Below are 12,523 nucleotides of genomic sequence, written 5' to 3' on the forward strand. Positions count from 1 at the left end.
AGGGAAACGGCGCCTGCGAACGATTTAATCGGACATTAATTCAAATGCTGCGTACCTTGGAGAGTGACAGGAAGGCATGCTGGCCCAAATATGTTCCTGAACTAGTAATGGTCTATAACAAACGGGTGCACCGAGTTACAGGCTATATACCCCCTACTCCCTGCTATTCAGGCGAGATGGCAAAGGGATCACGGAGGTAGAATTGAACCCAGAGGAGCCCCAGCCCTGGACCGGAGTATCATCTTGGGTACAAAATCACTGACACCGGCTGCAAACCCTCCACCGAATTGTTCATACAAAACTCCAGGACTTAGAGCACCCAGGAAGGAATCTGCCTCCACCCCCAACCTCCAAACTGGAGACCGGGTACTCGTACTAGACCAATGGCCCCAGAATAAATTAGAACCACGCTGGGAAGAAAGTCCCTACCGAGTCTTGCGCCGATGGACCTGTATACGAAATACGACCCGAGAAAGATGGAACACTTCCCACTCGCACTGTGCACCATAATATGTTATGCCTTTGTATTTCCACTGACCCTGTGCAACCTGAGCCTACCCCCAGGTCCCCGAACCACTGCCAGTGGCCTGGGACCTGGGCGACGAGGAAGACTTCCCAACGATACCCACGGGCCCTCCACTCAATGACAACTCAACTGGCCCAATTAGCCCGCCCGAATCGACTGGCCCGCCACCGTCCACCACCCCGGAAGACTCCACCACAGTCGAACTTAGACTCTCTGAGCGGTCAACAGCTGGTAAATCCCATGAACGGTACGAACAGGACTAGTTCATATGGCAACAAAAACTGGCATCTGCACAGGCCAATCTCAGCCTACTAAGACCCTCGCCCGAGGACTGGCGAGCATACAGGATGGGGGAGTGTAGGAGGGAGAGCCACCGCAGAGTTTCCGGGCCGGAACCAAGGGGCCGCCATCTAGGTTCCTAAGGGAACTGTACCCGGGGGCAGAGTGACTAGGTGGACTGCTGAGACTGACAGGACAGCAGGGGGAGGAGCCAATATAATAGGGGCAGGGAGCGCGCAGGGGAGTGAGTCAGCAGAACGGCAGAGACGGAGCAGGAGACTGTGGGAGCGCCAGAGAGCCAGAACGACAAGCAGCGACCAGAGAGGAGGCAAGCAGCAGAAGGGAGACTTACGGTGGCCTGCAGGGAGAAGGCGCCGAGCTGACCAACAGGAGACTGCCGCCTCACTCCAGCCCGGGGTTGCAACCTGCCCGCTGTCGCCCGCGGTCGGTGCCGCTATCATCCAGCCTGGGATTGCGGCCTGCCTGCTGTCGCCCGCGGCCGCTGCCGCTATCCTCCAGCCCGTTGTGGCCCGCTCGCTATCGTCCACGGCCGTTGCCGCTCCCCTCCAGCCCGCGGTTGCGGCCTGCCCGCTGCCGCCCGTGGCCGTTACCGCTCCACCCCAGTCTGCAGCTTATCCGTTACCGCCCGCAGCCGCCACCACCCCGCTGCAGTCCGCAGTTGGGGCCTGCCCTTCACCATCAGTGAAACCCTCTGCACAGCCCCAGGCTGTGCACGCGACCTACCAACCGCCACTCCACGTAACTGTGGCTCACCCCTGCCCGGGGGCTGCGGCCTCTTTCATCCCGCTAACAGGCGGAACCCCGCTGCCCTTACAGGGGGTTGCTCCAGCAAAGGACTCGCCTAGGGCATGTTGTGCCCCAACCTCGCCAGGGCGTCGGAACGCCCAAAGACTACGCCAGATCCTCAGCAGCTGGGCCCAGCGGCTGCAACACCGAAGCACCATCATCTGGGATGCCGAGGGACGTCTGGACGGATAAGAGACTCAATAGAACTATGGACCCATAGTCGGCCATACCGCGGCTCTATAATGACCGGCCTTCGCCGGGGTAGTCGTGTTCTCATTTTTAGTGTTTGCTTGTGCTGAGTCCCTGCGTGGACAACTGCTGTTATTTTGGTTGCTTAGGATAGCCCTAGCGGCTTCCAGTTATAAAAGTTACTATCCAAAGCACAAAATAGTCTTGCGTCTCGTCACTGCATCCCGCATACCTGCTATTACCACATAGACTGCTGCTCCACTCATTGAAGCTGTCAGAACGGCTCATTAACAAAATTGTGAGGCAAAAAATAAGAAAAAAACGTCGTAGCAGGAGCTGACACAATGAAGACAAGGATGAGGTGTAGAAAAGCAACAAATATTTAAGACAGCAATGCTATCATGTCCCACGACTTGGGGTATTGTTTTGTTGCATTGCTATACAATAAGGTTTGCCCTTTAGAACTTTGTCCTCCCTCTCTCCCTTTTCGACCTCCCTAGCTCTGATGTCAGTAACCCCTCCATTCTTCTTCCTCATTCTCTGTGTGTCAGCCATCTTAAGAACCTCATGTTTTGCAGCTCTGGTTCAGAATAGCTTTTACCTACTGTATTTGTGCATAATTACAAGAATTGAGCTTGAAAATAAACCTTCTTCTGGAATCTTCATACGTACCTCTGCAGTCGAGTCAAGCTATCTGATGATATTTCTTCATGTGAGTGCTGGTTCATAGAGACAGCTTAGAAATTGTGTCTCAAGCGACCTACACTTGCAGACTGGTTATGGAGTCAGAATAAATGTATTTCAAAATTGATCTGATTTCTTCCTCAGACTATCATACAAAGAAGTATATAAAACAACTTAAAAAGGAAGCCGTGATTCAAGGAATTGACATGTCCCACCTAGTGTTGATATCAAAACCCGAAAACACGATAGGACAGCATATGAATAGTTTAGAATCATAAAACAAAGAAAGAATTTAAGTTGAAAAAGTAAGTAATTATGAAGGAAGAAAAAAATAAAACAATACCCCCTCTCCCCCAATTTAATTTTTTTTTTTTTTACAATAATCACACATAAATCCTACTATGGTCATGTTCTCGTTTCTACTGTATTTTATTTACTCCTCAAGGAAAAAAGTGCCTGGATTGAAAATCCTAAAGGATTCCCTAATAGCCAACCTCCTAAAATTATATGGATGAAATTCGGGAATTTGTTCTGTTACCGTATTTTTTTCAGACTATAAGAAGCACCGGACCATAAGGCACACCCCAAATTTAAATTAATTTGTCAAATAGGGGTCCGTCTTACAGTCCTGAATTCAGCTTACCCTGGGGGGATCAGCAGCGCTGGTGGAGTGGCGTCACAGGGGGTGTTTGTTGGTCCAGCGATGAAATGACCCAGACTGGTTCGATGGAGCTCGGTGGTGTGGGGGCTCTGCTGACATTTTTGAAAGCCCGTAGCCCCTGCACATCCATTGCTGCGGTGGTCTCAGGGAAATCCCATCCCAAGGCTGGTGCTGCAGGTTCGGTGGTGCTCGGTGATGTGAGGGCAACGGCGACATTTTGTGAAAGCCCGAAGCCCCTGCACTTCCATTTCCTCGATGCTGTGGCCTCTGGGAAAATGGCCGACGGAGGCAGCGCATGCGCAGATTGAGATCTCGGCAGCGAGATCTCAGTCCGTGCATGTGCCGCCTTGTGATGCATGCACCAGCCCCAAATGTCTCCTGTCCATGTAATGCCCAGTTCAAAGAAAGTGAGGTCACGCCCTTACCTGAATGCAGGAATCTAAAGCAAAACCAAAAGAAATGAACTGGAATATCAGTTGGTAGCCATGCAATGCGTAGGAGCATGTTCACACTGGCCATTATACAGACAAAGATAGGAACAAAATGAACGTATACCCTGTTATAAGTAAGTAAAAAGCAATGGTGCATATAAATAACATAGGATACTTATTAAACACTGTTTCAAAAAAGTGTTAAAGCCATCCCACCAGTGCCAAGATGTACCCAATTGGAACAGTACTAACCTCTAGTGTTAAAACCTTATCATGTGTCAAAAATGACCTCAGCAATGGGAAGCCATATAAAGCCATATAAACTTAATGTATGAGACCATATACCGTATGCCAGAATGCTTCTTATACTTTAGCTATGGGATTATTTCAGTTTCTATATATTTATTCAGTTAATTTTTTTTGTTTGTTCTTTTCTTCTTTAACCCCTTCCTGACATCCGACGTACTATCCCGTCCACGGTACCCGGGCCCGTATGACCGTGGACGGGATAGTACGTCTACCGCGATCAGCGGCGCCCACTTGGTGAGCGCCGCTGATCGCGGCCGGGTGTCAGCTGATTATCACAGCTGACACCCGGCACAATGTGTCAGGGGCGGTCACGGACCGCCCCCGACACGTTAACCCCTTGCACACCGCGATCAAACACGATCGCGGTGTACGGGGGGTTAAAGGGAAGCATCGTCAGGGAGGGGGCTCCCTCCGTGCTTCCCTGAGCCCCCCACGGCAGCGCAATGTGCAGCGCTGCTGCGGGGGGCTCCTTTCCTCCAGGCCCCCAAATCCAAGATGGCGACGGGGGCCTTCGGGGGCCTGAGGAAGCTGGCTTCCTCAGTGCCTGCAAAGCGCAGGCATGAGGAAGTCTTCTTCAATGCCTGTGACAGATTGCTGATCTGTCACAGTGATCTGTGATGTGACAGATCAGCGATCTGTCACAGGACAGTGATGTCCCACCTGGGACTATTTAATAAAGTAAAAAAAAAAATAAAAAAAGTGTAAAAATAATTAAAAAAAAAATCGCCACATATATTAGAAAAAAAAAAAAAATATTCCCCCAATAAATCCATTTTTTGGAAATAATTAAAAAAAAACCCAATAAAAGTACACATTTTAGGTATCGCCGTGTCCGTAACGACCCGCCCTATAAAACTGTCACATTAGTTAACCCCTTTAGCAAACCCCTTAAAAAATAAAAATAAAAAACGAAGCAAAAAATAATGATTTATTATCATACCGCCAAACAAAAAGTGTAATAACGCGCGATCAAAAAGACGCATATAAATATCCATGGTACCGCTGAAAACGTCATCTTGGCCCGCAAAAAACGAGCCACCACACAGCATCATCAGCGAAAAGATAAAAAAGTTATAGCTCGCTGAATAAAGCGATGCAAAAATAATTATTTTTTTTATAAAATAGTTTTCATTGCATAAAACCGACAAAAACATAAAAAAAGACCTAAATGAGGTATCGCTGTAACCGTACTGACGTGAAGAATAAAACCTCTTTATCAATTTTACCGCACGCGGAACGGTGTAGACGCACCCCCTCAAAAGAAATTCATGAAACGCTGGTTTTTGTTCATTCTGCGTCCCAAAAATCGGAATAAAAAGCGATCAAAAATTCCACGTGCCTGAAAATGGTACCAATAAAAACGTCAACTCGTCCCGCAAAAAATAAGACCTCACATGACTCGGTGGGTCAAAATACGGAAAAATTATAGCTCTCAATATGTGGTGATGCAAAAACTATTTTTACAATAAAAAGCGTCTTTTAGCGTGCGACAGCCGCCAAACATAAAAACCGCCATAAATAGTAAATCAAACCCCCCGTTATCACCCCCTTAGTTAGGGAAAAATAATAAAATTAAAAAAATGTATTTATTTCCATTTTTCCATTAGGGTTAGGGTTAGGGCTAGGGGTGTGTTGGGGTAGGGTTAGGGCTAGGGCTAGGGTTAGGGTTAGGGCTAGGGTTAGGGTTAGGGCTAGGGTTAGGGCTAGGGTTAGGGCTAGGGTTAGGGTTAGGGGCGTGTTGGGGTTCGGGTTGGAGTTAGAATTGGGGGTTTCCACTGTTTGGGCACATCAGGGGCTCTCCAAATGCAACATGGCGTCTGATCTCAATTCCAGCCAATTCTGAGTTGAAAAAGTCAAATGGTGCTCCTTCCCTTCCAAGCTCTGCTATGCGCCCAAACAGTGTTTTACCCCCACATGTAGGGTATCAGCCTACTCAGGACAAATTGCAAAACAATTTTTGGGGTTCAATTTCTCCTGTTACCCTTAGGAAAATAAAAAAATTGGCGGGCAAAAATATCATTTTTGTGGAAAAAAATGATTTTTTTATTTTCACGTCCGAGTGTTATAAACTTCTGTGAAGCACTTGGGGGTTCAAAGTGCTCACCACACATCTAGATAAGTTCCGTGGGGGTTCTAGTGTCCAAAATGGGGTCACTTGTGGGGAGTTTCAATAGTTTAGGTACATCAGGGGCTCTCCAAACGCACATGACACCCGCAGACCATTCCATCAAAGTCTGCATTCCAAAACGTCACTGCTTCCCTTCCGAGCCCCGACGTGTGTCCATACAGTAGTTTTCTCCCACAGATGGGGTGTCAGCGTACTCAGGACAAATTGGACAACAACTTTTGGGGGTCCAATTTCTCCTGTTACCCTTGGGAAAATGAAAAAATTGGGGACTAATTGATAATGTTTGTGGAAAAAAATACGATTTTTTTATTTTCATGCCCGGGCATTATAAACTTCTGTGAAGCCCTTGGGGGTTCAAAGCGCTCACCACACATCTAGATAAGTTCCTTAGGGGGTCTCGTTTCCAAAATGGGGTCACTTGTGGGGGTTTCCACTGTTTAGGTACATTAGGGGCTCTCCAAAGGCAACATGACACCCGCAGACCATTCCATCAAAGTCTGCATTCCAAAACGTCACTACTTCCCTTCCGAGCCCTGACGTGTGTCCATACAGTAGTTTTATCCCACATATGGGGTGTCAGCGTACTCAGGACAAATTGGACAACAACTTTTGGGGTTCAATTTCTCCTGTTACCCTTGGGAAAATAAAAAAATTGGGGACTAATTGATCATGTTTGTGGAAAAAATACGATTTTTTTATTTTCATGCCCTGGCATTATAAACTTCTGTGAAGCCCTTGGGGGTTCAAAGTGCTCACCACACATCTAGATAAGTTCCTTGGGGGGTCTAGTTTACAAAATGGTGTCATTTGTGGGGGGTTTCCACTGTTTAGGTACATTAGGGGCTCTCCAAAGGCAACATGACACCCGCAGACCATTCCATCAAAGTCTGCATTCCAAAACGTCACTACTTCCCTTCCGAGCCCCGACGTGTGCCCATACAGTAGTTTTCTCCCACGTATGGGGTATCAGCATACTCAGGACAAATTGGACAACAACTTTTGGGGTCCAATTTCTCCTGGTACCCTTGGGAAAATAAAAAAATGGTGACTAAAAGATCATGTTTGTAGAAAAAATACGAATTTTTTATTTTCACGCCCGGGCGTTGTAAACTTCTGTGAAGCACTGGGGGGGTCAAAGTGCTCACCACACATCTAGATAAGTTCCTTAGGGGGTCTAGTTTCCAAAATGGTGTCATTTGTGGGGGGTTCCACTGTTTTGGTACATCAGGAGTTTTCCAAACGCGACATGGTGTCCGATCTCAATTCCAGCCAAAAACGTCAAATGGCACTGCTTCCCTTCCGAGCTCTGCCATGCGCCCAAATAGTGGTTTACCCCCACATGTGGGGTATCAGCGTACTCAGGACAAATTGCACAATAACTTTTAGGGTCCTGTTACCCTTGGAAAAATAAGAATTGAGGGTGAAAAGATCATTTTTGTGGAAAAAATATGATTTTTTAATTGTATGGCTTTATGTTATAAACTTCTGTAAAGCCCTTGTGGGTTCAAAGTTCTCACCACATATCTAGATAAGTTCCTTGGGGGGTCTAGTTTCCAAAATGGGGTCACTTGTAGGGGGTTTCCACTGTTTAGGTACATCAGGGACTCTCCAAACGTGACATGGCGTCCAATCTGAATTCCAGCCAATTTTGCATTGAAAAAGTCAAACGGCGCTCCTTCCATTCTGAGCTCTGCCATGCTCCGAAACAGTCGTTCCCCCCCACATATCAGGTATCAGCGTACTCAGGACAAATTGCACAATAACTTTTGCAGTTCAATTTCTCCTGTTACCCTTGGTAAAATAAAAAAAATTGAACCTGAAGTATTTTTTTTATGAAAAAAAGTTAGATTTTCATTTTTTTTTAAATATTCAAAAAAATTCCTGTGACGCACCTAAAGGGTTAATAAACTTCTTGAATGTGGTTTTGAGCACCTTAAGGGGTGCAGTTTTTAGAATGGTGTCACTTTTGGGTATTTTCTATCATATAGACCCCTCAAAGTGGCTTCAAATGTGATGTGGTCCTAAAAATAAAATGGTGTTGTAAAAATGAGAAATCGCTGGTCAACTTTTAACCCTTATAACTTCCTAACAAAAAAAAATTTTGGTTCCAAAATTGTGCTGATGTAAAGTAAATATGTGGGAAATGTTAGTTATCAAGTTTTTTGTGTGCCGTATCTCTGTGATTTAAGGGCAAAAAAATTCAAAGTTGGAAAATTGCGAAATTTTCAAAATTTTCACCAAATTTCCGTTTTTCTCACAAATAAACGCAAGTTATTTGAATGAAATTTTACCACTAACATGAAGTACAATATGTCTCGAGAAAACAATGTCAGAATCACCGGGATCCATGGAAGCGTTCCAGAGTTATGACCTCATAAAGGTACAGTGGTCAGAATTGTAAAAATTGGCCCAGTCATGAACGTGCAAACCACCCTTGGGGGTGAAGGGGTTAAAGTCTATCATTTTCAATTATTCTTCATATGTTTTACATACTGAAATGTGCTGCTGAGTGGTGTGGGGAAGGGAAGTGCTGCAGATCTTGAGACCCCCACAGCTCAATCAGAACGCTGCTGAGTGGGGTACAGACTTAATAGAAAGTCTTTGAGCCTTTACATTGTGCTGTGCACGCGCTCATGCAGAAAAATAGTTCTGATGCTCGTCGAAGTGATGGCTTCAGAACAGTTTTTTCAGCAATCACTGGGGTCTCGTGACCCAGACACCCACCAATCAGCAGAATGTGTAAGTACTACTTATAAAAAATAACTTTTAAATGATAACAAAGGTCTACAAAAAATATTTTTGTAATCATCGCAGGTGACTTTGTACTTTTCTGAATCATCTTTTTGTCCTGATTTCAAAAACGTATATAGTTTTTCTGTAGCACGTAGAGTTTCCATGGAGCAGCATCATTATTATAAGGTACCGGAAATATACTGGTAACTGGCGACAATAAGAAAACAGTAATCAACATGCCAGAAAAAAATGTTTCACCTTACAAAACAGTTTTTATTGAACCAAAATAATTTCACATGCAAAATAGAAACCAAAATATGAGCAGAAATTAAAAGTGCTTGATAGTAGACTGTCGATACGATTTTTCAGGGTTGTCAATATATAACATCCAACAGTTGTCTGCCATCATTCAGTCATTCCAAAAAGCCATTACTTTAATGTCCTGATGAAACCGCTCGCCTTGTTCATCGCTTACATCTCCAAGATTTTGAGGGAAGAAATCTAAATGTGAATGTAAAAAGTGCATTTTCAGAGACATGCGACATCCAAGACACTGGTATGCATTTAGCAGTGCCAACACCTTCAACATATTCTGGAGATTTTTGCTTTCCTAAGTTTTCACAGATCCACTTGAAGCTTTTCCAAGATTTCGATTAATTATCAGGCAGGGTCTCCGGTGTGTCTCTTCACTCACCCCTGCTGCGGTCAGTTCTTCCCTTCCCCATGCTCTGCATGCCTCCAGCCGGTTCTCTAGCCATGTCCTTAGGACACCCGCATGTGCACTCCCGCTGTCTTAAAGGGTCAGCGTGTGCACTTGCTATTTCCTCCCCAGCCAGTAGTTGTTGGACATTATGTATATATTGTTTCCTCCCCAATGGGGAGGTCCCTGAGGAACCTTCCTGTTTCACAGTCTAAGTTGTGTAAGGTCGCATACCAGTCCCCGCTGCACTCTAATGCAGACCCTACCTGCTGCATTCTAATGCAGACCCTGCCTGCTGCACTCTACTGCAGATCCTGCCTACTGCACTCAACTGCAGATCTTGCCTGCTGCACTCTGATGCAGATCCTGCCTGCTGCACTCTGATACAAACACTGCCTGCTGCACTCTGATTGAAACCCTGGCCACTGCACTCAGGTGCGAACTCTGTCTGCTGCGCTCAGAGGCGTACTGTCTGCTGCATTCTAATACATACCCTGCCAACTGCTCCCTCCCGTCTGTCCTCTGGGTCCAGCTGCTGCGCATCCGTTGGTCTGTCCTGGAGTGGCATCTGGCATTCATCGGGAGCCAAGTCTAACCTCACCATCAGAGGCTCTAGTGAACAGTCAGGTGTTCGCTTAGTCACACCCCTCCCGCTTGAAAATTAATAATTTTTGGAAATTTTTGTACAATTTCTGATATTTTTATAAATAAACATAGAAAATATCGACATCGATTTACCATTATCATAATGTACAACATGTCACAAAAAAAAATCTCAAAATCAATTAGATACTCCCGTGGTCAAAATTGTTGGTCTTTTAATGACAGAAAAACCCACAATGGTGACAGAAATAACTTGAATCTGACAAAATTAATAATAAATAAAAAATCTATGAAAATGTACAAATGAAAGTCAGACATTGCTTTTCAACCATGCTTCCACAGAATTAAAAAAAATAAAAACTCATGAAATAGGCCTGGACAGAAATTATGATACCCTTAACTTAATATTTTGTTGCACAACCTTTTGAGGCAATCACTGCAATCAAACAATTCCTGTCAATGAGACTTCTGCACCTCTCGACAGGTATTTTGGCCCACACCTCAAGAGCAAACTGCTCCAGCTGTCTCATGTTTGAAGGTTGCCTTTTCCAGATGGCACGTTTCAGCTCTTTCCAAAGATGCTGAATAGGATTTAGGTCAGGGCTCATAGAAGGCCACTTCAGAATAGTCCAATGTTTTCCTCTTAGCCATTCTTGGGTGTCTTTAGCTGTGTGTTTTGGGTCATTATCCTGTTGCTGGACCCATCACCTGCAACTGAGACCTAGCTTTCTGACACTGGGCAGCACATTTCTCTGTAGAATCCCTTCATAGTCTTGAGATTTCATTGTACCCTGCACAGATTCTAGTCACCCTGTGCCAGGTGCAGCAAAGCAGTCCCAGAACATAACAGAGCCTCCTCAATGTTTCACAGTGGGAACAGTGTTCTTTTCTTGATATGCTTCATTTTTCCATCTGTGAACATAGAGCTGATGTGCCTTGCCAAAAATTTCAATTTTTGTCTCATCTGTCCATATAACATTCTCCCTGAAGCTTTGTGGCTTGTCAACATGTAGTTTGGCAAATTTCAGTCTGGCTTTTTTAGGATTTTTTTTCAACAATGATGTCCTCCTTGGTCGTCTCCCATGAAGCCCACTTTGGCTCATACAACGACGGATGGTGTGATCTGACACTGAAGTTCCTTGAACTTGAAGTTCACATTCAATCTGTTTAGAAGTTTTTCTGGGCTCTTTTGTTACCATTCATGTTATCTGTCTCTTTTATTTGTCACCAGTTTTCTTCCTGCGCCACGTCCAGTGAGGTTGGTTACAGTCCCATGGAGCTTAAATTTCTGAATAGTATGTGCAACTGTAGTCACAGGAACATCAATCTGTTTGAAGATGGTCTTATAACTTTTACCTTTAACATGTTTGTCAATAATTTTTTTTCTATTCTCCTAAGACAACTCTTTCCTTCGCTTCCTCTGCTCTATGTTGAGTGTGATACACATCATGTCACCAAACAGCACAGTGAGTATCTGTAGTCCTCTATACAGGCCCATCACTGATTCCAAGATTGTAGACACCTATGATGCTAATTAGTGGACACACCTTGATTTAACATGTCTCTTTTGCCACATTATTTTCAGGGGTACCATCATTTCTGTCCAGGCCTATTTCATGAGTTTTATTTATTTTTTTTAAATTCTGTGGAAGCATGGCTGAAAAGCAATCTGACTTTCATTTGTTCATTTTTTATAGATTTTTGATTTATTATTATTTTTGTCAGATTCAAGTTATTTCTGTGACCATTGTGGGTTTTTCCATCATTAAACGAGGGGTACCACAATTTTGACCATGTGTGTATGTTGAAGCATTCTAGACTTATTACCACATAAAGTGACACTGGTCAGATTTAAAAAATGTCGCTGTCACTAAGGTGTTAATATGTATAGTAATAAGAAAAGGGCCCAATAGTGACCCCTTTGGTACCCCATTGCTAATTGTGAACCAGCCAGAGAGTGTTCCATTAATAACCACCCTCTGTTTCCAATCACTGAGACAGTTGTTATCACAATTACATACATATTCATCTAGTCTGATTGTTCTCCAATCAGGTACAAACCTTGTGGCATTGTTTCAAATGCCTTTGAAAAAATCCAGATAGATAAACATCCATGGCTTTACCCTGGTCCCGTCTTGGACCCATCTCTTTATAGAAGCCATGGAGCACAAACATGTTCCTCATCACAGAGACAGACTGTTTGTGCTTCGGGGCGGCCTGTGGGCAGGACTTTCCTTGGTTTCTCTTGCTTAAGCCCCCGTCACAGATAGCGATCTCGCTAGCGAGATCGCTGCTGAGTCACAAGTTTTGTGACGCAACAGCGATCTCACCAGCGAGATCGAAGGGTGTGACAGCTATCAGCGACCGGCCCCCCCCTGCCGTTATCGCTGATCGTTCCTGAAAAGTCAGGACTTTTTTGGGTCGTTGGTCTCCCGCTGGCCAGCACGCATCGCGCGCTGATGCAGGGAGCTGG

This window comes from Dendrobates tinctorius, unplaced genomic scaffold, assembly GCF_039654945.1.
Source record: "Dendrobates tinctorius isolate UK_male_01 unplaced genomic scaffold, ASM3965494v1 ptg000024l, whole genome shotgun sequence".
In the NCBI taxonomy this organism is placed as follows: Eukaryota; Metazoa; Chordata; class Amphibia; order Anura; family Dendrobatidae; genus Dendrobates; species Dendrobates tinctorius.